Genomic DNA, 25,408 nt, shown 5'->3' with positions numbered 1-25,408 from the left:
AAATGTGATCAACAAGCCTTTTATTTATTCATCTAAATCATAGGTTAGAGCTAAGGCGAGACACTATCCCCATGACCAATTCAAATTAGCACCTTTAGCAACAGTTCCAGAAGCACTACATCTAAGCCAACTGAACATCATCCAGGACACACTTACCATCTCGTCTATGAGAACATAAACCCTGTAACTGAGGATACAAAGGCACTCACTAATAGAAGAGTTTTAACTCTTATCATCGCAACCAATGTAAATTGAAGTGTATGCTTCTGTGTCATACAAAAATGCCTGATCACTGAGGAGATACGTGGGATGGTCTTTAACATAGAGGCTATATGGCTGTATGTAAACTTTACTGTGCAGACACCAGAAAGAGGAACTAAAGCAGAGGTACAAGAAGCTGGGCATGACCGCCACTTGGGAAAGAAGTTATCTTACACCATGAGACATTATGGATAGAGAAAAGCTAAAGGGCTTTCAATAGGAGCCCCAAATTAAAAGTATCAGGGCATGATAACTCTGTCTCATGTCCCAGTGTAAGCAGCAGCAGCAGAAACATATTTAATGATGATAATAATTCCCTTAAATATCTTAGTTATCACTTGTTTAGTACTACCATTGCTATGCATTTAACATATGTCATCTCAGTTACTGCCTGATACAGTTGCTTTATAATTATTCATTTTAAAATTTTCAATTAAATTTCTCTCCCCCTAGGTTGCTCCCATCTCCTTAAGACCTTGAGGACCTCCAACAGCACTTCAGCAAAAAACATTTTCAGGTTTCCTCAGGTAATTCATTCAACCAACCAACTAACCATCCCTCAGATATATAAATATTTCTCAAGTTCTCCTAAGAGTAAGGCACTGTGCTGGCTGCTGGGGAATCTGGCTGACTTTAAGCAACTGCATTTCTTGGCTTTATTTCTCGTGGGCCATGGGCTTCAATTTTCTCTCCCAAAGCCTTGTTCTATCCTCTCTCCCCATTGTTGCTATGGACTTTAGGTAGGTTACCTAAAAACTGATGTAATGCCCTTCACCTGATAAGTATGGTGGTGAGGTACACATGTGTCTAGCATAGTTCCAGGGACAGAAGATACTTCCCAACCTTCGGGGTTCGTTCTTTCTTCCTTTGTCACTTCCTTGCTTTCTTTCCTTTCCTTTCTTTTCTTCCTTTCAATCTTTCCTTTCTTCCCTTCCTTCCCTCCCTTCTCTTCCTCCTTTCCTCTCTCCTTCCTTTCCTTCTCTTTGTTCCTTTCTTCATTTCCTATGCAGTCTGACTGACTTTTCTCAGAAAAAGTAAGAGTAAAGTAGAAGTTGATTGTTCTGTTTTCCCCTAGGACATCTGTGAACGTTGCATCATTTGCCACCATTAGGGAACTAAGCCTGTATTCACTGTATATCACTTTTTTTTTTTAAAGGAAAGAAAGAAAAACTGTGGTTCTGAGTATGGTTAGCAAGTCATGGTTCCTTGTTTTTCTTTTTCTCCTGACACTATTCTTTTTATAAAATCCAAAGGAAATGACCTTAGATCAGTTAAATCCAACTTTTAGAGAAGTGGCTCAACTCGCTATAAGATGGAGCTGGTTTGACATCAGGTTTTTCTGATCGCAAGCCCAGGGGTGTTTCCGCCTCATTTGGTCATCTCTCTTGTCCCCTTGCTTCCCTAGACTCACCACGATATTCCCTTACATCCATGCAGAACTCAGGTAATATGTCACTCTAGCCACCCTGACGATTTGCCTCTTGAAAACATAATCATGGTGCAGTAAAGAGGAAGCCAAAATGAACCACATACAGCTGCTCAAAGCGCTAAAGAGTATGTTGCAAAGGAGAGAGAGACACTGCTAGCCAAAGGCAAGTGAATCAAAAGCAACCCCCTGCATCGGACATTCTTTTTAATTTGTTGCTGTGGTGGTGGTGGTGGTGGTGGTGGTGGTGGCAGTTATTGCTGCTGTTGTTGATACAGAGACCTGTCTAAATTCTACAGTATTTAATATGTATTCAACAGATGTTTATTGTAGACCTACTATGTGCCAAGCATGCTAGAAGCTTGGACTGAGTAACCACTTTTTGATATGAACCAGACATAACTTGCATGATGTTTCACAAGATGGTTTGGATGTTATTAGCTTACTGTGTCATTTCCCCATCCTCGCTCACACCCAAAACATGATTTTTTGTAGAACTTAAAAAAAAAAGTCCCTCAAACAAATCACTTCCTCAAACAGCAATGTAATCTCTCCTTCCTTGTGGCAAGGTCTCTTGACTTGCTATGCTTGCTTACTCTTCCCCACTTTCCACTGCTTCCTCAAATAACTGAAGTCAGCTCACATCATTCCACTGAAACTGACTTTCTAGTTGCAAAATCTAAAGACTCTTTTCCAATACTTATTTCAAACACGCCTCTCTGGGTCTTTTTCAAACTCCCTCCCTCTAATGCCTTATAGGCATTCTCCCCAGCTTAACCTCCTCTGGATCCAGCTTCCTGCCCACATCCTCAAGGGTCCAGCCTTACAGGTAGGCTCCCCTCACTCTGTGCTTCTTACATAGGGAAGATTCCTGCCACCACATGGCCAGCCCCCAGTGACATCTCCCCCAGACTCCAGACCTCATCTTTTATTTGTTTATTTGTTTGTTTTTGAGACAGGGTCTTACTCTGCCACCCAAGCTGGAATGCAGTGGTGTGATCTCGGCTCACTGCAACCTCCACCTCCTGGGTTCAAGCGATCCTCCTTCCTCAGCCTCCTGAGTAGCTGGGACTATAGGCATGCATCACCATGATCAACTAATCTTTTTTTACTTTTTGTAGAAACAGGGTTTTGCCATGTTTCCCAGGCTGATCTTGAACTCCTGAGCTCAAGATGTACTCACCTTGACTTCCCAAATTGCTGGGATTACAGGTGTGAGCCACTGTGCCTAGCCTCAGACCATATCCTTTCAAAAAATGTTAAAGTAGAGACCTGCACAAAAGCTTTATATTCTACATTTACTTTTTTTAAAAATGTATTAAACATTTGCTAAGTGCTAAGCATAATTCTTAGTGCGTAGGATACAAAAGTAAATAACCCAGATGAAGATCAACATCCTTAGAGTTTTACATTCTAGCAGAGGGAGACACTAAGAACCATAAACTTAACAAATAAAAGAACTATCAGTATCTTAAAAGATGCTAAGTGCTTAGAGAACAAAGTAGAGCCTAGTGCAAGAAAGGGGGGCTCAGGCCTGGCTCAGTGGCTCATGCCTGTGATCCCAGCACTTTGGGAGGCCAAAATAGGCAGATCACTTGAGGTCAGGAGTTCGAGACCAGCCTGACCAACATGGTGAAACCCCATCTCTACTAAAAATACAAAAATTAGCTGTGTGTCATGGCAGGCACCTGTAATCCCAGCTGCTCAGGAGCCTGAGGCATGAGAATCACTTGAACCTAGGAGGCGAGGGTTGCACTGAGCCAAGATCACGCCACTGCACTTTGGCCTCGGCAACAGAGCAAGACCCTATCTCAAAAAAAAAGAAAAGAATGTGGGGATCAGAAGTACTAGATTGAGGTAAGTTTCCATTTTCAGAAGGGCAGCCAGAGAAGACCTCACTAAGAAGGGGACATTTGAACAAAGAGTTGAAGATGGTGAAGGAATGAGTCCTGCGATATCGGGAGAAGAGTTTGCAGCAAGGCTGAAGGCTAGAGTGCACTGGTGTGTACTAGTTGGAAGGAAAGGATCAAGAAAGAGGGTACACAGAGACGGGTCCGGGAGGAGCAGAAACAATGGAGCTGGGGAAGCGGAGGAGAAGGGGCGGGGCCTTTGAGGTCTTGGCAAGAACTCTCTGGCTTTTAGCAAATGAAATAGGAGCTGCTGCAGGAGGCTGAGCCAACGAACAACCAGACCTGACTTAATATGCCAGAATTTCTCAGGCTGCCATGTGGGAACAGGAGTAGGAGACAAGGAGAGTGGCAAGGAGACAGCAGTAGACCCAGTGAGAGATGCTCATGGCTTAGAGCAGGTGGTTGCAGTGGAGGCAGTGAGAAGTGGATATATTTTAGATGTGCTTTGAAAATCATGCCTGATATTTTGGATGTGAGTGTGAGAGAAGAGTCAAGGATGATGACAAGGACTGGAGCCCAAGCACCCAGACGGATGGTGCTGCTTTCAGCGGAAAAAGAGGAGACAAGGGAAGAGCAGAGCTTGGGGGCAGAGGAAATCTGGGAGTTCAGTTTGGGATATTCTGAGTTTCAGAAGGGACTGTCAAACAGAGCATGAAGTAAGTACCCGACAGGGAAGTCTAGGGGTCAGGAGAAAGGTGTATGCTGGAGACACATATTTGGGAGTTATCAGCATGAGAGCTTTTTGGATGTTCTTGATCAGCTAGTGGAATGTTTCTCCACCCAGCTGCATGACTGTTTACTCTGGAGCAAGGATTCCTGGGCGTAAACCTAACCCTTCCACTCCTCAGAGGTATGATCCTGTACAGGCTACTCAACTGCTCTCGGTGTCTGTTTCTGCAACGGTGCCACTTCTTATGGTCATTATGAGGAAAAAATGAGGCAATTCATGTGAATTACCTTGCACTAGTAATACGCACTCCCTATATGTTAACCATTATAATTCCCTCCCTCCCTCTCTCCAACTCTTACTATCTTGCTAAGCTTGGTATCTTCCACTTTCCTTTCTTCTCACCCCATATTCAACTCTTCCCTCACCCTGAGTGCTCCTGGTTTACTGTCCATGCCAGCACCTCACTGCCCCTAGAACAATCCTATAAACAGTGTTGATTCCAACTGAAGAGGCCACAAACTTCTATTTCTACTCTCAGAGCATTTCTTAAATCTGCCTCCCTCTCTTTCTTTTCTCCTTATTTCTCATCTGAGTTCCCAACAAATTTTACTTAATTTTAAAAGCATTGGCAACAAAAGCCAAAATAGACAAATGGGACCTAATCAAACTCCACAGCTTCTGCACGGCAAAAGAAACAGTCACTAGAGTGGATCGGCAACCAACAGAATGGGAAAAAATTTTTGCAGTTTACCCATCTGACAAAGGGCTGATATCCAAAATTTACAAAGAACTCAAACAGATTTACAAGAAAAAAACAAACAAGCCCATTCAAAAATGGGCAAAGGATATGAACAGACACTTTACAAAAGAAGACATACATGAGGCCAACAAACATATGAAAAAATGCTCATCATCACTGGTCATTAGAGAGATGCAAATCAAAACAACATTGAGATACCATCTCACGCCAGTTAGAATGGCGATCATTAAAAAATCTGGACACAACAGATGCTGGAGAGGATGTGGAGAAAAAGGAACACTTTTACACTGCTGGTGGGAGTGTAAATTAGTTCAACCATTGTGGAAGACAGTGTGGTGATTCCTCAAGGACCTAGAAATAGAAATTCCATTTGACCCAGCAATCCCATTACTGGGTATATATCCAAAGGACTACAAATCAGTCTACTATAAGGACACATGCACACGAATGTTCATTGCAGCACTGTTTACAATAGCAAAGACCTGGAACCAACTCAAATGCCCATCGATGATAGACTGGACTGGAAAAATGTGGCATATATACACCATGGAATATTATGCAGCCATCAAAAATGATGAGTTCGTGTCCTTTGTAGGGACATGGATGAATCTGGAGAACATCATTCTCAGCAAACTGACACAAGAACAGAAAATGAAATACCGCATATTCTCACTCATAGGCAGGTGATGAACAATGAGAACACATGGACACAGGGAAGGGAGCACTACACACCGGGATCCATTGGGGGGAATAGGGGAGGGACAGTGCGGTGGGGGGAGCTGGGGAGGGATAGCCTGGGGAGAAATGCCAAATGTGGGTGAAGGGGAGGAAGGCAGCAAAACACACTGCCACGTGTGTACCTATGCAACTCTCTTGCATGTTCTGCACATGTACCCCAAAACCTAAAATGCAATAAAAAATTTTTTTCAATTATATTCTAATCAAATTAAAATGTCATCTTAATTTGCCTACATGTCTGTCTTCCCTTAAAACTGTAAGCATTTCAACCGCCAAGTAATAATTATCACTGTAGTCCTAGCACCTTTACATCCAGTATCCAAACCATGGTAATTATACAATAAATATTTGGTGAATGAATGAAAACATTTTATCGGCTAATTATCACCTGCTAGACAACTCTGTGAAGTTAAAATACAACCATCACTACCATATAAACTATGATTCTTGCCCACGAAGAGTTTTGAGAGACAAACTTAGCATACTTGAGGCGGAAAACCAAGTAGCCAGATAAATGTAATTAGATTTCTATAAAAAACAGAGAACTGGGGCCAGGCACAGTGGCTCAAACCTGTAATCCCAGCACTTTGGGAGACCGAGGCAGGTGAATCACCTGAGGTCAGGAGTTGGAGACCAGCTGGCCAACACAGTGAAACCTCATCCCTACTAAAAATATAAAAATTGACTGGGTGTAGTGGTGGGTGCCTGTAATCCCAGCTGCTTGGGAGGCTGAGGCAGGAGAATCACTTGAACCCAGGTGGCAGAAGTTGCAGTGAGCCAAGATCACGCCATTGCACTCCAGCCTGGGTAACAAGAGCAAAACTCCATCTCAAAAAAAAAAAAAAGAGAGAGAGAATTATACACAGAAACTTTTCAACTTATAATGCCATTATATCTGGATAAATCCATCCTAGTTAAACTTAGGGTAGGTCCCCTTTGGTCTCAAGCTCACGGTTGATTAAATGATGCATAGAACATGCTCTCTTCCTCTTACTCCTGTGCCTGGTTGTCATTACTCCTCAAAAGTAGTCAAATTTCTGGGACTTAACACCTTTGCCATAGAGCCCCATAGTTTGCAGATACACATTCCCCCCAATAGTCTGCCATGATTCTTGGCATTACTCGATCTTCACTGAGAGTCATGTGCAAGCAACAATCTATCTTACTAAGAAATGACTTGAGTAGGCCAGGCGTGGTGGCTCATGCCTGTAATCCCAGCACTTTGGGAGGCTGAGGTGGGTGGATCACCAGGTCAAGAGATGGAGACCAGCCTAGCCAACATGATGAAACCCCATTACAAAACTTAGCTGGGCATGGTGACAGGCACCTGTAAGCCCAACTACTCGAGAGGCTGAAGCAGGAGAATCACTTGAACTCAGGAGGCGGAGGTTGTAGTGAGCTGAGATCATGCCACTGCACTCCTAGCAACAGAGCAAGACTCTGTCTCAAAAAAAAAAAAAGAAAGAAAGAAAAGAAATGAAATGACTTGAGTAAAGTCATGCTTATCCACATTTAAAAAGGTTAGGAATGACTTCAAATGTGAATGTAGGGATCTGCCACCCTTTGACGCAATTTGTACAAAGCTTTGCTCTGTATCACCCATCAGGGTAACCAATCTCTAAATTTCTTCCTCACCAAAAAAGGAAGGACTTTCTAATATTATAATGAGGCAAAATGGTATAGGCATAATAAGTGTTCATTTGTGAGCTACACACACCTAGGTTTGAAGTCCAACTCCACTGCTAACTAGGACTGTCACCTCCTAGAGAAATCTAATTGAATTTTCTGGGCCTCAGTTTATTCATTTGTGAAAAAAGAGCAGTGACCTGTGTCATAGTGTGATTGCTATCATAGAGCTGTTAGGAGAATTACATGAGAAAATGTACGTAAAGCACCTAGCACACAATCACTGTGCATAGTCGGAGCTATTATTATGGATTCTAACTCCCAGATAATCATGGGTCTTGGGAAAGGATGTATTCAAGGGGGATCTTTCCATGGGTTTCCTTCAGCTTTCAGTAGTGTCTTCTGCTCTTAGTCTACAAGAAAGCTTTTGCTGAGTTTTGTCATCAAAGCTGAGGTTGGAAATAGAAGGTCAATGGACCAGGATAAGGGCTGAGTCTTTCTACCGGCTCTGATGGGACAGTATTCCCTGACTGCCTTCGGGAATTTATAAGTCCACAAACGGACCTTGAGAATTCAAAAACAAGACAAGACTTGGAATGCTAATAAGAGATAACAAGACATCATCAGTCCCCGAGGAAAATGAAGTGCCTTAGTGTATTCGTGGCATGAAGGGGAATCTAGATGCTCTGAAGCTACAGAGAAGACTTCAGTGCAGGTTATCCAGGGTACAAGGCAGTAGTGGTGGCCCTAAAAAATCTGTTCACTTCCACCTCTGCCATCCCTCTGTTAAAGCAAATAAGGAGGCCATTAGCTGAGGTTGTCTCCATAACCAGAGTGTCTACATAAGCAAGCCAAACTCCAATTCAGTAAACAGTAAAATGGAACTAGAGACTTCACCAATCAGAAACCACCAACTCTCCTCTAACTAGGATCTTTCCACTCTAATAAAATATATTTTCTTAGTCTTCTTTCCCCTTTCAGTCTATAAAGGCTCATTGTCCTCACTGCTGCAGCAGAGGTCTCTTAACCTCTTCTGGTTCTGAGCACTGCCCAACTCATGAATGGTTCTTTGCTCAAATAAACTGTTTACATATTACAGATGTAATACTCATATTACATATTACAAATATAACTGTTACATTTATTTTGTCTCAAGATTTTCTTTTAACACCTCCTGCCTTCCTCCTTTGCATAGCTGCTCTACTCCACCTGTTCTAGAATATTAACACATCCAAGGCCCTCTCAGTACACAAATGCCTTCTGCAGCCTGCATGTATACCGCACCGGGTCCTTGAAGAACAGCTGAGCAGTGAGCACTTCCTTGAAGAACAGCTCAACCGTCACACCCAACACATGATGGCACTGATTACTTGGCCACAGGTGACAGGGACCTTTAAAGGCACTCAGCCCATTTGCAGATAGTTTTAAGTTTAGAGTATTCGAATATAGATTCACTGATCCAGAATCTACTTCCCCTTGACTTCTACCTTTAAAACCTAGTGCCAGGACTAATAAACGTTATAAAGATGTACAGTCTTTCACAATAAGCTGCCCTTTCAATCCATTTAAATTATAATACTAACAGCTAACATGTCTTGAAGGCCAACCATGAGCCACGCCTTACAGGCAGGAGGGCACAACATAGTGTTTCTTTAACTTGCCAGGTCCTCATATCATCCAGGGGGCCTGTTGCATCCACTGCTCCCCAGGCTCCACCCCAGCTAAGTTGAATCAGAATCTGAGACAGGCCCGGGAACTGCTCTTTTAACAGGAATCTCAGGTGATTCTTAGGATCAGGCAAAATGTGGACCAATGGCATAGTGGTTAAGGTGTGAGGTCCATGATCTATTCTACCATTTACATGTTTTATGGCTTCCGGCAACTTAACCTCTCTGAACCTCAGTTATGTATCTAGGATTTCAGAATGATGACAGCATCTGCCTGTAGGGTACTCAGAGGAATAAATGAGATAATGGTCATTAACCACTTAGACTAATTCCTGGCACATAGCAAGCTCTCAACAGTATCACCAACATCACTCATCTGAATGGCCCTATAAAAGTATCAACCCTATGAACTGATCTGAATGGCCATGTAATAGTATCATCCCTATGATTTTTGCTCAGTGCCACACAATTAGCAATGAAAGTGCCTGAGACCAGGACTTAAACTCACAACTGACCATCTCTGAAGCATTAAGTGCCTGCACAGCAACTTCTCAGAAGCCTTCGCAGCAAGAGAAGGAGAAATTGAATGGGCAGAGGGCCCAGTGGCATAGAACAACCCATATATTCAGGTTCTAGCTCCAAATTCAGGTCTGAATTCAGCTCATGTTGCATTCTTAGGAGCAGCCATTAGGCACATGCTACACCCAGAAAGATGCCCCCGAGCCCTATGTATTAAGGAAGGAAAGGCTGACTTGGACTTACTCTTGCATCTGCTTCGACTCCTCTTCTGCACAATACACACACCTACCCCCCTTTGGGAACCATCCAGAATCCCCACTCTTTCTCCAGCTCTGCCCAAGGAGTTCCTCTCCTGGGAGGCAGATCAGGTACAGAGTTTGAGATTCTGGCCTGGAGAACAGGGAAGACCTAAGCTTCATTTCTCAGTTATAAGGCCTCTCACAGTTACTTCACTTCCTGGGACCTTCTCTCAATGGGTCCTAGGCTCATTTGCAATAATGCTCTAGGCAGAGTGCATACCTCACTGGTCAACTAATCAGTAACGCTAGGCCTCAGCCTACCACCTGTCCTTTCTCTGAATTCCCCCAACCTAACCTAATATTTCAGTTAAAGTGGGGCCACCCGTGACTCACACTTTACACAGAGCTTGTTTTATCATGAGCCCTCATTCATTTGTTCACACAAATATGCCCCAAATACAGATGATACAGAAATAAACAGGGCCCAGCTCCTGCTACTGAGGCCTTAGGGAAAGACCATAAACTAGAAGGTGGAAAATTATATAGAGCATTAAAAACTAAGGGCTGAGGTGGTGCCAACTCCGCTACGGGAAGTCAGAAGAGGTAAAGTTCATCCTGTGTTTTGCAGTTTAAATAGGAGTTCACCAAGCAGAGCGAGACATGCCCAACAGAGAGAATACCAGTGCAAAGGCTCATTCAGGAAAGCAGCCCATTGTGTTCAGGAATGGTGAGAAGCTGTGAGGTAGGGGAGGGAATGAGGGCCGAAGTGATGAGAAATGGTTTTCAACTGGATCTCTGCTCCAGACAGGGGTATTTAGTCCTAATTTACCCTGCAAGCAACTCGGACTGGTTGAGGTTTTCTAAGCAAGCAAGTAACATTATTAGATTGTTTTCTCTAAACTCAGTGGTGAGCTCCCAGCACTAAAAAGGAGCTTTGATGGAGCATGAAGAGGTGAAGAGAAGCCATTTCAGTGAATAGAGGACAGGGTGCCAGAGACTGTCTTTCCTCACTCCTGGTCTGGCCTGCAGCCCCACCATCCACCCCACTAACGCCTGGCTCAGCAGACAGTGTACTCTGGTCAGGTCCCTGGAACACCAGGCTCCAGAAGCTGTTAACAGAGTAAAGGGGAGACAGAGAGCAGAGGAGGGGGAACCAACTTCAAAGATAAACAGAGGAGGAGCTAGAGAAATATGATGTCGTGTCTAATGGCTCATGAGCTTCCAGCTAGATAGACTATCTTCAAATTCCACTTCTACACTTTACTACCTGCCATGACCTTGAGTAATTCACTTAACCTCTCTCACACTGTTTTTTTCTTTCTTTCTTTTTTTTTTTTTTTGAGATGAAGTCTTGCTCTGTCGCCCAGGCTGAAGCGCAGTGGCGCAATCTCCACTCACTGCAACTTCTGCCCCCCAGGTTCAAGCAATTATCCAGCCTCAGTCTCCCAAGTAGCTGGGATTACAGACATGCACCACCACGCCTGGCTAATTTTTGTACTTTTAGTAGAGACGGGGTTTCACCATGTTGGCCAGCGTGGTCTCAAACTCCTGACCTCAGGTGATCCGCCCACCTCGGCCTCCCAGAGTGCTGGGATTACAGTCTTGAGCCACCGTGCCTTGTCAAAACTGTTTTCTTATTAAATGGCAGTAACAAGTCCCATTCACTTCAAAGGATTGCTCTGAAACTGATTTATTTCAGGTGATGAGGATAGCGGCCACTGTAGGGAATACTGGCTCCCTAAATGTTATTAAACTGATTCTTAGTATCTTCATTTTCATCTTATGTGTCTTTTATATGATGTGATAAAAATCCCTCAGGCTAAAAGATCTTCAAATATAGCAGGCCCATGGAAACTCAGGATGGAATTAGCCCTCCTGAGACGCTCCCAGTGCTGCTGTTTCTCCTATGTGAGACTCTAATCAGTTCCTTCCAAGTTGCTTTCTGCCCTCCTTGGCAGCTTGCAGTTTCTGGAAGATCACATTTCCCACCTGACCCAGTGGGCCCAGGGGAGCTGTGGACCTTGTAGCTCAGGGTTTTTCAGAGGTTTCACATGACAACCTGGCAGGGTGCAGCTGTTCCCAGCAAGGGTATTAATAATACAGGCCTTTTTCCGCAAACTCTGGCAAAGAGTCTAAAATGACAAGTGAAAACACGGAGTCCAAATTCTCACTGGGGCTTAGGGCAGAGGAAGCCAAAATAGCTCGCCTTTATCAAGGCTAAATCATGGAACTAAATCAGAGTTCTGTTAGGGGTGGTGGCTGAGGGAAACCGCTGGTGATAAAAGAAAAGAAGTGGAGGAGGAACCACAGGGGAGGGAGCCACAGTCACACTCCTTACAGAATAAACTATCTCGCCTAGGGCAGTTTCAGAAGAAGGCTTCAGAGACCTCGGGAACAGAGAGAAAGAAGTCCATTCGCCTTTCAGGCTGAGGAGCAAATTGGGCCATGGATTTCATCTCAGCAATAGCCAGTAAACATAGCAACTGCTATACTCAGACATCTAGCCCAGGAGACTTTATAAAGAACAAGCCAATCTAACCTCACCAGCAAGCGACAGATGGAGAAGGTCTTGGCAGGATTTTTGTGTCCTTTGTTCATATTGTATAAGCACCTAAAACAGTGCCTAGCATTAAAGCACTCAGTACATATGAGTGACTGAAGAAACACGTGTGTGGGGGGAGAATATAAATCAGCAGCTCCAGTTAGTAGCTATACAGAGGTAAGCAAGCCATCCAGTCTCTAGGAGCCTCTACTTCTTCATCAGGAAAATGGGGTAATGACACTTACTTTGAAAGCTTCTTATAAGAATTAACTCCAGGTACGGTGTCTCATGTCTGTAATCCCAGCACTTTGGGAAGCTGAGGTGGGAGGATCAGGAAACTGAGGTCAGGAATTCAAGACCAGCCTGGACAATCTGGTGAAACCCTGACTCTAATAAAAATGTAAACAATTAGCCAGGTGTGGTGGCACATGCCTGGAATCTCAGTTACTCAAGAGGCTGAAGTAGGAGAATCGCTTGAACCTGGGAAGTAGAGGTGGCAGTGAGCCGAGATCAGGCCACTACACTCCATTCTGGGTGACAAAGCAAGATGCTATCTCAAAAAAAAAGAATTAAATAAAATGATGTATGTTAAAACCTCTAAAAGAATGCATGGTGGAAAGAAGGCACTCAATAAATGGACTTTAATCTTCAGCTACAAATTAGACCTCAATCTTCAGCTATAAATCAGACCTCGACTATCATCGCTCTATTTCCAATTCTCATGGAGGAGGGGAAGGTGGGGGGGGTGAATAAAAAAGGAGTGTAAACCAACTGAAGATGATCAATCAAAGGAAAGCAAAGGAAGACCCACAGGTCACACCTCCCCATCAGGTACTTTGCTGGGTCTCAGAATTCTCAATGGTAGAATGCAGGAAGGTGGGTTGTTCTGTGGCCTTCACACTGTGTGCAGAACTCTAGAAAGCCCATGGAGACCCTGAGGGGTTGCCTTGGGGTAGGAAAGAAGGAGACCAGTGGGCCCCAAGCAGTATCAGGCAGCTTTCTATGGGAGGCTGTCCTCGGAAGGGACAGTCCCACACTTGGTCCAGTCTGTGTAATCTAATGCTTTCTCCGAGGTCCCCAGTTACCCCCCAGGGCCAGTACTGGGGTGAGGTAAGGGAGGTGCCTGGGATGCAAAACTGAAGGAGGTGCATGTTCTCAGGACCACGCAACTGGGGGATTGGCACCTGGGTGGGGCACCCACCTAGCCTCAACCTAGTCCCAATCCTGAGTCCCCCAGCCCTCCTTCAATGCCAGCCTCACTCCTGTGGCATCTGGCACCACCAGCCACCCTCTCTGGAAGTCTCTCTCCACTGCCTGTCATGGGTACTGCGTTCTGTTGCTCTCCATCTCTTTCACTGGATTCTCTCCTTCCTCCTGGGCAAGAGAAGAAGAACAAGGGAAGACCCACTTCCCATGTTGGCCAGGCTAGTTTTGAACTCCTGACCTCAAGTGATCCGCCCGCCTTGGCTTCCCAAAGTGCTGGGATTACAAGCGTGAGCCACCGCACCTGGCCTTAATTCTTATAAGAACCTTTCAAAGTAAGTGTCATTACCCAATTTTGCTGATGAAGAAATAGAGGCTCCTGGAGACCGAAGAATTGGAAATAGAGAGTTGATCGTTGAGGTCTGATTTATAGCTGAAGATTGAGGTCTAATGTGTAGCTCAAGATTGAAGTCCCCAAAACCTAAAATGCAATAAAAAATAAATAAATAAAAAGTCATAAGATCTATCCAATAGATCCATAAAGTTTCTTCCAACTTTGAGAGTCTAAAATACTTAACATTATAATAAATAGGGGAATGTGAAAAAAAAAAAAAAAAAAAGATTGAAGTCCATTTATTGAGTGCCTACATCTACCAAGCATGGTTTTAGAGGTCTTTCCATGTATCATTTTATTTAATTCTGAGTAGAACGAAAGGGAAGAAGTGGATGGGAAAGTGCAAAGAGGCCAGGGGAGAACACGCTGTGGGGAAGCTTCGTTTGTGGACAGGCAGAGGGAGAGTGGTTGAAGGGCAACAGGCAGATGGACGGGCAGGTACAGACCTCAGGCACAGAGAAGACACTCCCCGTCACCTGGCAGAACTTTCTCTCCAGGCACGACTTTCCCTGCCCCATTGCCCTGTACAAGTCACGTCCCCATCATCTAACCCTCCCGACAGTCTCCTAACCCACCTGCTTCTTATCTCCTCACAAAGGATGAATCTCCTGAAGTCCAGCTCTGAATAGTGAAGCTCCTCCTCAGAGACCTGAATAGCATCTTCCAGATTTACTCCATTAAGTGCAAATTGCCTCAGTCTAGTACACAAGACCATGCTCCCACCCACTCCCCAGCCTCCAAGCAGGACCCACCGTGCACACAGCACCGCTTCCCTGGATTCACGCTGGCCAATGGCCCTGACTTTGCCTGCACTCCTTTCCTCCCTCAGCACACCCTTGCCCCAATTCCACCTGTCAAATCTTTGCACTGTAAACAGCACACCCACTCTCCTCTCTTCCAAGATCCTGCATCCAGGCCTGACAAAGCCTGAAGCTATTTGCAGATGTTGGCGAGTACACTTCTCTCCGTCAGCTCGGTCAATAATTCACTGCAATGCCAAGTATGGCAAAAGCAAGGCCTTTGCCTTGCCTTCAAATCAAAGCCACAGGGTGGAAAGCAGGAACCTGCCTCGTGGCTGCCATGAACGCTATCTGAGCAGGCAAGTTAGGCGACATGTAACAGTGTCCCTTCAGTGGGAAGCTTGTCAGCCACGGTGAAGCAGCCACCACCAATTGTTTTATTTCTTGATTCCCTTCTGCACCTCGCCCTGCTGTGGGTCCCGCAGGCTCTCAGTAAATACTAATTGAATTAATTAATTAAAGAGCTCTTCCTGCTGGGAGCACAAAACTAATTCCATAAAAACAAAAATAATTTTCCTGCCTTTTGCATCTAAAGCTGACTTCACCAACGATGGAAATATTCTATAACTGGATTGTGGTGACAGTTGCACTACTCAGTAAGTTTACAAAAAAAAAAAAAAAAAAATCACTGAATTGGCCCAGTGCAGTGGCTACACCTCTAATCCCAGCACTTTGGGAGGCTGAGGCAGGCAGATCACAAAGTCAGGAGATGGAGACCATCCTGGCTAACATGGTGAAACCCTGTCTCTACTAAAAAACAAAAAACTAGCCAGGCCAGGTGGTGCACGCCTGTAGTCCCAGCTACTTGGGAAGCTGAGGCAGGGCAATCACTTGAACCCAGGAGGCAGAGGTTGCAGTGAGCCAAGATCGCACCACTGCACTCCAGCCTGGTGACTGTGAGACTCCATCTCAAAAAAAAAAAAAAAATCACTGAATTGTATACCTAATATGGGTTGATTTCATGGAATATAAACTGTACCTCAATAAAGATGCTCCAGGTCTGAAAGATAACCTCAGTTCCTGCAATCCATGGCACCTGTGAATGGCCGGCTGTGGGTAATCTCACGGAACAGTCTAGGCTACTGCAGGGAGCTGAGACCCCTGGGGTGCCCAGGCACCAGGTCAGCCTATAGTCAGGATATAGCATAAAGTGCACTGATCCTACTGAACCGTCCACATTGGGCTCTCTAGTGCCCCAAAGCTGGGGAGTCAAAGCCCAGGCTGAAATCACTTTCCTGCGGAGGTATCCACTGGCTTCCAGGCTGTGGTTCATTCACACAGCAACCTCCACAATTCATGGTTTTACATTTGATTACATTGTGTTACTATTTAACTAGTGTTTGTCGCTCTCTCTTTAAACCACACGCTACAGGAGGTCAAGTACCATGGCTCATGTGTTCATAGTACCCAGCACAGAAGCAAGTACGTAGTAGGTGTTCATTTAAAAAACTGATTGCTGAATGAACGAATGGACACTCTTCACTGACTGAACTAGGGTAAGGCACAAGTCCACTGTTTTCTTTCAGTGCAGCACTGCCCTACAGCTGCGTATTCATGATGAGGGCCCCCCCCAGAGAGGAGGAGCGGCAAAGGGAAGAGGGAGCCAACACTCCCTAAGACACTTCTCTACTTCGCCCTCACAACAATCTACAAACTGATGAGAAATATTAAGTTTATAAATATTGATGAATGCTGGGTGTATGATAGGATATATTGTTTGCTAGGAAGAACAAAGGCAAGGAAAACCTAGTTGCCCTCCTCAAGTGGAAAACCACTTAGGGCATTCCAGAGTGGCAGAACAATGTATAAATACCATACACCAATTCCAACAGTTCTTTGAGATATCTGCCCCCGTGGCTCCCTCGTGGAGAATACCTTTTAGTTTGTCTGTGATCAGTGGTAAGCGGGCACCAGCTGCCTACTTGGTATTTCTTGAGTTATGAGAAAATACAGAATACCTGTTTGTTAATAAGAATCACCTGTTAAGAGAGACATGGATCAGAATCTGCTGGGAGCCTTCAGCCTGGAATACTGTCAGCCCCTGAGGCTCTCAGCTCCGAAGGCTGCTGGCCGACCCCCCAGGATAAACCCACTTTTCTCTTCTGTCTGGGTGTCTGCCTCTCATTTCCTTCAGCGCCGCCTGGGTGGGGGTCTCTATGGCTGAGCTGGTAGTCAGTAACAAACTAGCTATTATTATTGCTCTGTCTACAAATGAGGCAACTGAGGCTTTGCTACCGGAACCCAGATCTGCCAGGCTAGAAAGCCCACATTCTTTCCCAGACATCCCTGATGGGCAAGGCTGAGGTGAGGTGGATGGGCGTCCCTACAGTGCAGTCAAGGTTACCGCTGCACAGGCGGGGATTGAAAATCTGAGGGCCAGTGCAATCATGTGCTACCTTCTGAGGTCCGGTCCCCTGAGTCAGCCTCCTCCAGCCTCTTCCTGCAGTGTATGTGAACCAGCCCTGAGCACACAGGAGACTCAGAAAACAAAAGAGGATCTTCCCAGTCGTGATTGAAAGCCTGAGCCCACTCGCAGCTGGGCAGCCCATGCCCAGTGCAGGTCTCCAAAGGCCTCTCCGTTCACCCTGGAAATACACTCGCTTCTCCATACTCCATTTCCCATCCCAGCATCCCAGACTGCTCCTGCCCCAGAGAAAGCTCCTTGAGAATCCTCCTCTTCTTCCCACATGCTCCTAAGGGAGACACCAAGGTGTCTGCCCAGCTGTAGGGCAGTGTTGCATTGAAGTAAAACAGGGAGTATATGCCTTACCCCAGTTTGTCAGTGAGGAGTGCCCACTCACTCATTCAGCATTCAATCAACTTTTTAAATAAACACCTACTATGTGCTTGCTTCTGTGCTGGGCACTCTGAACACATGAGCCATGGTACATGACCTCATGTGTGTGCCATAAGGTTCTACCCACCCTGGGGCAGGTAGTGTATAGATAGTAACAGGTAGCAGCCGGGCACAGTGGCTCATGCCTGTACTCCCAACATTTTCAGAGGCTGGGCCAGGTGGATCACCTGAGATCAGGAGTTCAAGACAAGCCTGGTCAACATGGTGAAACCTTGTCTCTACTAAAAAATACAAACAATTGGCTAGACATGATAGCTCGTGCCTGTAGTCCCAGCTACTTGGGAGGCTGAGACCCGAGAACTGCTTTGAACCTGGGAGGCAGAGGTTGCAGTGAGACAACATCGCTTCACTGTCTCCAGCCTGGGCAGAGTGAGACCCCATCTTAAAAAAAAAAAAGATAATAACAGGTAGCCATAGCATGATGACTAAGAGGACAGACTTGGGTGTCATACTCCCCAGGTTCAAATTCCAACTTACTAGCTATGAGACCTCGCTATGCCTGTTTTCTCATTTATAAAATGGAGCCATAAATTGTACCTAATTCTCAGGGTTGTCATGGGGATGAAATGAATGAATATATAGAAAACACTTAGTGCCTGGTCCATAAGAAGTGCAATATAATCGTTAGCTGTCATTGTTCATTTCTTTCCCCAGTGCAGTGAAGTTGCCTCTTCATCGATAAGGGGAAAGAGTAGAAGATGCTGAGCTAAGGAAGGCTTGAGGCCATGGCAGCTGCCCTTGGCACTGTCTGATCTCCAAACACTGAAAAAACAGTCCTCCTGCGCCAACTCTAGAGGTTTCTTCATCTCGGCTGCCAGTAAATACAGATGTTGGCACACTGGCACCAGGGAGGAACAGGGTGGAAAGCATAGTAAAAAAAATCAGCACTTACAGGTTGTTTGCTCATCTGTGAACAAAAACAATCCTCCCTGTAAAAATACACAGCTCTGTAAAATATCACTTTTCATAGGCCACCCAGGACAATTAAGAGATTTCCTATAACTGGTGAACCAGGCTGAAAAACAAGGAAGTCAAATTTCTGGGGCAGCTCCAGAAATTATGGGAGGGGGCTTGTCAGCACCAAATCCTCTTGCTTTCTACACTGAAGGAGGACAGGCTGCAGTATACATTCAGACAGCTAGACCAAGGGAGCAGAAAGAAGCACACAACCAACTGTTAGGGAAACAAATTAAGACCACAATCAGGTATCACTACACATCTATTAGAACAGCTAACGTTGACCGGCACAGTAGCTCATGTCTGTAATCCCAGCACTTTGGAAGGCCTAGGTGGGTGGATCACCTGAGGTCAGGAGTTCAAGACCAGCCTGGCCAACATAGCAAAACCCCATCTCAACTAAAAATACAAAATTAGCCAGGTGCAGTGGCACACGCCTGCAGTCCCAGCTACTTGAGAGGCTGAGGCAGAGGAATCACTTGAACCTGGGAGGCGGAGGTTGTAGTGAGCCAAGATTGTGCCACTGCACTCCAGCCTGGGTGACAAGGGCGAAACTCCATCTAAAAAAAAAAAGAGAGAGAGAGAGAACAGCTAAAGTTAAGAAAACGTGGCAACGCCAAATGCTGGCCAGCATGTGGAGGAAGTGGATTAAGTTGCTGGGGGGGATGTAAAATGATACAACCACTCTAGGAAATGGTTTGGCAGTTTCTTCAAAAGCAAAATAATATGCTTACCATTGCAACTTAGCAATTGAACTCCTAGGCATTTATCCCAGAGAAGCAAAAATGTATGTCCATACAAAAATCTGAACACGGTTGTTCATAGCAGCTTACTCTGTAATAGCCAAAAACTGAATTAACCAAAATGTCCTTCCATAGGTAAACAGTTAAACTGTGATACATGCATACCATGGAATACTATTTAGTAATTTAAAAAAGCAAACTATTGATAAATTCAACAACTTTAGTGGAACTGAAGGGCATTATGATGAGTGCAAAAAAAGCCAACTTCAAAAGGCTGTACATTGTATGATCCTATTTATAGAATATTCTCAAATGACAGAATTATAGAGATGAAAAACAAAGGCAGGGTAGGGTAACAGTAAAGGGTCCGAACAAGGGAGATGTTTTGATGATGAAATAATTCTGTATCTCGATTCTAGTGATGCCTACACTAACCTCCACACAAAGAAAATAACACTTTGCACACACGTGTACCAATCTCAGAGGCCTGGTTTTGATATCATTCTATAATTATGTGAGAAGAAACAAGAAACTAAACGAAGAATGCACCAGAGTCTCTGTACTATCTTTTCAACTTCCCGTGAATCTACAATTGTTTCCAAATTGTAAAATAAAAAGAAAAGGCTCACAGCCAGAAGAAAACTGGGATTCCAGCTCATACCTCTTTGCTCCAAAATCCTGGTGTTCCTACCAGGTCAAATTATTCACAGCTCTGTGTGTACCACGACATTTCACACTTCCATGTCTTCACACATACAGACTGAGACTGAGACCACCCTTCCCTCACCTAGATAACTTTTCATTTCCTTTAAGATCCAGTCCACGTACCTTCTCCTTAAGGAAGCTTCCTTGACTCCCCGTCCTCAGATCACTGCTCTTCCTCCGCACTTCCTATGCACAGCACTTACTCAACTGAATTGCAAGAATTAGTTTACTTGCTTCCGTCTCCTGCCATGTACAAGCCACAGAATTAGAAAAAAAAATTGCAAAGCATATCCAATAAAGGACTTATCTGTAGAATATATAGGGAACCCTTACAACTCAATCATAAGAAGACAAACAACCGGATTTTTTTTTATGGGCAAAAAAATTCTATACATTTCACCAGAGGAGCTATGCAGGTGGCAAATAAGCACATGAAATGATGCTCAGTATCATTAGTGTTTATGGGAATGCACAAAAAAACACAAGGAGATATCACCACACACCTATTAAAATGAAAGAGATGGGCTGTGTGCTATGGCTCAAGCCTGTAGTTTCAACACTTTGGAGGGCCAAGGCAGGTGGATCACTTGAGGTCAGGAGTTCAAGACCAGCCTGGCCAACATGGTGAAACCCCATCTTTACTAAAACTACAAAAATAAGCCAGGCATGGTGGCAGGCACCTATAACCCCAGCTACTCAGGAGGCTGAGGCAGGAGAATTGCTTGAACCCTGGAGGGAGAGGTTGCAGTGAGCTGAGATCATGAGACTGCACTCCAGCCTGGGCCACAGAGTGAGACTCTGTCTCTCAAAAAAAAAAAAAAAAAAGGACCATACCAAATGTTGGAAAGGAAGTGAAGCGCCTGGAATTCTGGTACACAGTGGCAATATAAAATGGTACACTGTCTAGATGACAGTTTGGCAGCGTCTTTAAAAGTTAAACAGGCCAGGTGTGGTGGCTCACACCTGTAATCCCAGCGCTTTGGGAGGCCGAGGTGGGTGGATCACGAAGTTAAGAGTTTGAGACCAGCCTGGCCAACATGATAAAACCCTGTCTCTACTAAGAATACAAAAATTAGCCAGGCATGGTGACATATGCCTGTAATCCCAGCTACTCTGGAGGCGGAGGCAGGAGAATCGCTTGAACCCAGGAGGCGGAGTTCCAATGAGCCTAGATCGTGCCACTGCACTCTGGCCTGGGTGACAGAGCAAGACTCCACCTGGGTGTGGGGCAGGAAGAAGGCTCCAAAGGAGAGTGAGGGGTGGGGCTGCAGGAGATCTTTGGCATCACTGAAATGACACACTGTCCCTCCTGGGTTGCCACGGCCACAACTACCTCCAACAGCCAAAGCCAGCCCATGCTGGGCCGGATGGGCTAAGGCAGGAAGCGGGCTGTGCCTGCTTCCCAGGACACCCTTTCCTCTACTGCCACTGGACAGTTTCATGTCAAGGACCTAACCAAACAGTCAGCAGAACAGACTCCAGTTCCTCTCATGCTGCAAACAAGACCCTTCCCCTTTCTGTGCCTCCACTTCCTCCAGTGAAAGATGTGATGACTAACGATCAAGCCCTCCAAGGAGCTCTTTTGGCTGTAATTCATGTTCTGAGTGCCCTACTGAGCTGAAGCTGAAGGCAGAGCACCACCTCCACTTAGCAGTGCCTCCCAAATCACTCCCTCTGCCACTCCGCCTCCGCCCCTCAGTCCTGTCACTTACCAAGTATCTTCCAAAGACCCTGACTCCTTCCTCCATCTGCTGGTTTGTTCCCCAGTTAGCAAGTTAGGCGCTTAAAACTGTGTTCAGGCCAGTCACAGTGTCTCACACCTGTAATCCCAACATTTTGGGAGGCTGAGGTGGGCAGATCACCTGAGGTCAGGAGTTAGAGACCAGCCTGGCCAACATGACAAAACCCCGTCTCTGCTAAAAACACAAAAATTACCAGGGTGTGATGGCGGGCACCTATAATCTCAGCTACTTGGGAAACTGAAGCAGGAGAATCACTTGGACCTGGAAGGCAGAGATTGCAGTGAGTCAATATCGCGCCATTACACTCCAGTCTGGGGAACAGAGCGAGATATTGTCTCCAAAAAAAACCTGTCTTCAGGAGTCTAAGAATCCGAGACACATAGCTACTTGAGACATAATTTCTCCCTTTAGAGTTCTTGAAGGAAAGGCTGGCAATGAGTGACAGGGTGGGTGGGAAAGAGAAGGTCGTAAGCAGCCTTGAAGTATGGAAGCACCTCCTCTTGAACCCTGACAGATCTGTATGTCCAAGTGTGGGCCAGAATTTCTTGCCCAGACAGGCTGGGATATTTGGCACGGCACATAGTAGGCTTTGAGTAAGTAACTGTGGAACTGAATTAAATCCCTCTTGCGAGAGGAATAATCTCTTCCCGAGTTGCAGAGGAGAAGCAAGCATATAGATCTCCGTGCACTCCCCTGGAAACAGTTCTGAGAGTCGAGAGACAGAGATACCCCTTGCTTCTAAGTCGAGGGGAGATCTGGGGACACAGCGCCACTGGGCCTCACCTCCTGGGGCATCAGCTGAATGAGAGGACTACACTATAGCATTCTATAAATGCTCCTAGCTCTGGTGCTATCTTACTCTACAAGGAAGAGCCCTTGGGGTTTGAAAAGAACAGTGCAGTATTTTGTAAAGCTCCAAGCACTTTGAGCTGCAGCTGTTCACAGAGCTTCGGAGGTGGAGTGATATTCCCCGAGGGGAAAGGCTCTGAGTGTCAGAACTGGATTTGGGAACCCCGACATAAAGAGCACTCACTGGCTTTGAGAAGCTGTGGAGATCACAGACAGCCTTAGGGTCTCTCTTTTGCTTACAAGCTGTGAAATCTTGCAGAAGTCTCTTTACCTCTGTAAGACTCAATTTCCACACTCATAACATGGGATAGATATCTCGTTAGCTCATTGCAGAATTAAATGAGATAATGAGACAGAACACAAAACACTATGCCTGTAACATCATGAGCTTAGTCAACTAAACCCCTCCCTACATGGGCAGGGAGGCTCACTGTGTGCAAAACATTTTTGTTTTCATTATTTTATGGGACCCTCACGATTGTCATATAAAATAATGATGGAGCTCATCAAGAACATGAACTCAGTCAACAGTCTTCCCTTCCTTCCCTTTGTCATAAACAGACCTAAAGGTTCTCAGAATAAGATCTTAGTTAGGCCAGGCCTGGTAGCTCATGCCTGTAATCCCAGCACTTTGGGAGGCCAAGGCAGGTGGATCACAACATCAGGAGTTCGAGACCAGCCTGACCAACATGGTAAAACCCCATCTCTACTAAAAATACAAAATAATTATCTAGGTGTGGTGTGCACGCCTGTAATCCCAGCAACTAGGGAGGCTGAGGCAAGAGAATCGCTTGAACCTGGGAGGTGGAGGTTGCAATGAGCCAAGACTGCACCACTGTACTCCAGCCTGGGCAACAGAGCAACATTCCATCCCCCCCAAAAAAATAATAATAAAAAGTGAGATCTTAGTTGATTTTGCTGACCAGGAAACCAAGCCCCTGAGAGAGGGACCTCAGGAAGTATACTGGGGCTTCAGATACAGAGCGGGGAATAGAAACGGGGGAGGGAGGGCTGGCATCTGGAGACCACCCACCATGTCCCCTGCCAGTCATATGCAAGCTCCATGATGAGGCAGTCTCCTGAGCAGCACTCCATCCTCCGCCCCTCGACCTGGGCTCCCTTCCTCCCAGGAGTACGTACTTTCGCCTCAGGCACTGGTAATCACCAGCTCGGTGACCTAGGTTCTTAATATGAGGACATGGGATCAGATGGACTCTGTAGACCTTCCCACCTTTATAATTTTCCAAACCTACAATTCTACAAAGATAAACTGGTGCTTAACTGGTGTCCCACCCACTCCCCACCCCTCCTTTGGGACACATGAAGGAGATTCAGGAAGCAGAGGGAGACGGGCAGTGGCTGGGACTTCATTATGCTAATGTATTAGCTCTAATCCGCTGCAACAGCAGGGCTTTGAAGAAAGAGGCTTTTGTTGCAATTTCACATTTGGCAGGAAGTTCCCCACACCCCCATTAGAGATTATGAGTCAAAAGCTCTCATTTCAGTTCTGGCTCTCACATCCTGCATTGCTGAGCCTTCCTTTTCACACTTCTCTGGCCAACTTCTTGACTTTTCCAGGAAGGAAATGTGCCCCAGATGTTGGTCAGTAAATGGTGGGTTTTCATCTGCCTTTATAAAAGGGTGTCAGTAACTCACAGCTTCCCCAAGGAGCAGGAGCCAAAGCGAGGAAATGCCGCCGACTTCTCTCTATGGCTAAACCAAAGGCCTCCCCTTCAACTAAGCCCCTCCTACATGGGCAGGGAGGCTCACTGGAGGCAAAACCTTTTTGTTTCCATTATTTTTACGGGACCCTCACGATCGTCTCATGAAATAATGATGGAAATCTCATTTTCATTTATTCACGCAACTAATGTTGCCAGGCACCTACTGTTCACAGGTGAGGAAATGAAGGACCACACAGAGGAAGTGATTTGCCAGATGCCTCACAGCCTGGTGTCAAGTAAGCCCTGAAACCAGGCATGCTTGTCTAATCAGAATTTCCAAAACACAAAGGCTTTGGATTGTAGCATTTGCTCATTTCCATGGCATAAGTTTTCCCATTGTGGTCAATTTCAAGTCACCAATAGTGTTTAATAGTTTTTAACAAGCACTTTGCAAAATTCTTGAATATATAAAAACTGGGAAACAGGGTTTCTAAATTAGGGGCAAGTTTTTCTTCTGCCTCACCTTTCTACCTCCACAAAGGAAAAATCAACATCCTGTGGAAGCTTAAAGAGTAACCTTAATAGGAAACCACCTGAAGGTTTGTTAACGAGTAGGATTTCAGATATATTTTCTTTTCTTCCACAACAGTGTTTTTCCAGTAGCCCTATGAGCACATATTACCTTTATAATCAGAACATACACAGGTAATTAAAATCAATTTTTAGTGAGCTTCCCAGAATGTTTTGGAATAATTTGTCTCTGCGTAATTTGTCACTCTGTCACCCTTGGGTTGAAGGAAGAGAGAGAGCGCACGCGTGTGTGTGTGTGTGTGTGTGTGTGTGTGTTTGTGTGTGCGTGTGTGTTTGTGTGTGTGTGTGTCTGTGTTTGTGTGTGTGTGTTTGTGTGTGTGTGTCTGTGTTTGTGTGTGTGTGTCTGTGTTTGTGTGTGCGTGTGTGTTTGTGTGTGTGTGTCTGTGTTTGTGTGTGTGTGTCTGTGTTTGTGTGTGCGTGTGTGTTTGTGTGTGTGTGTCTGTGTTTGTGTGTGTCTGTGTTTGTGTGTGTGTGTCTGTGTTTGTGTGTGTCTGTGTTTGTGTGTGTGTGTGTTTGTGTGTGTGTCTGTGTTTGTGTGTGTGTGT

General features: G+C 45.3%; 1 protein-coding gene across 36 annotated transcripts in view; it reads right to left on the bottom strand.

Moving 5' to 3' along the window:
* The window catches only part of ST6GAL1 (ST6 beta-galactoside alpha-2,6-sialyltransferase 1), a 156,567-nt gene that overhangs the window by 93,514 nt on the left and 37,645 nt on the right, over positions 1-25,408 (bottom strand). For 4 of the 36 annotated variants that reach the window (XM_008981359.5, XM_078350454.1, XM_078350469.1 and 1 more), the window contains exon 3: positions 13,911-14,042. The exons of 7 other annotated variants lie outside the window; for them this stretch is intronic. The gene's annotated coding sequence lies outside the window, so the exon portion shown is untranslated. Of the gene's footprint in view, positions 1-13,910; positions 14,043-14,530; positions 14,749-19,303; positions 19,404-20,140; positions 20,261-21,729; positions 22,021-23,641; positions 23,793-25,408 lie in introns of those variants that run through there. 25 more of the 36 variants (XM_078350451.1, XM_078350455.1, XM_078350461.1 and 22 more) reach the window with 14 other exon arrangements.

Source organism: Callithrix jacchus, chromosome 15, assembly GCF_049354715.1.
Source record: "Callithrix jacchus isolate 240 chromosome 15, calJac240_pri, whole genome shotgun sequence".
NCBI lineage: Eukaryota > Metazoa > Chordata > Mammalia > Primates > Cebidae > Callithrix > Callithrix jacchus.
The sequence above is the reverse complement of the archived record's forward strand: the minus strand, read 5'-3'. Positions and strand labels throughout refer to the sequence as shown.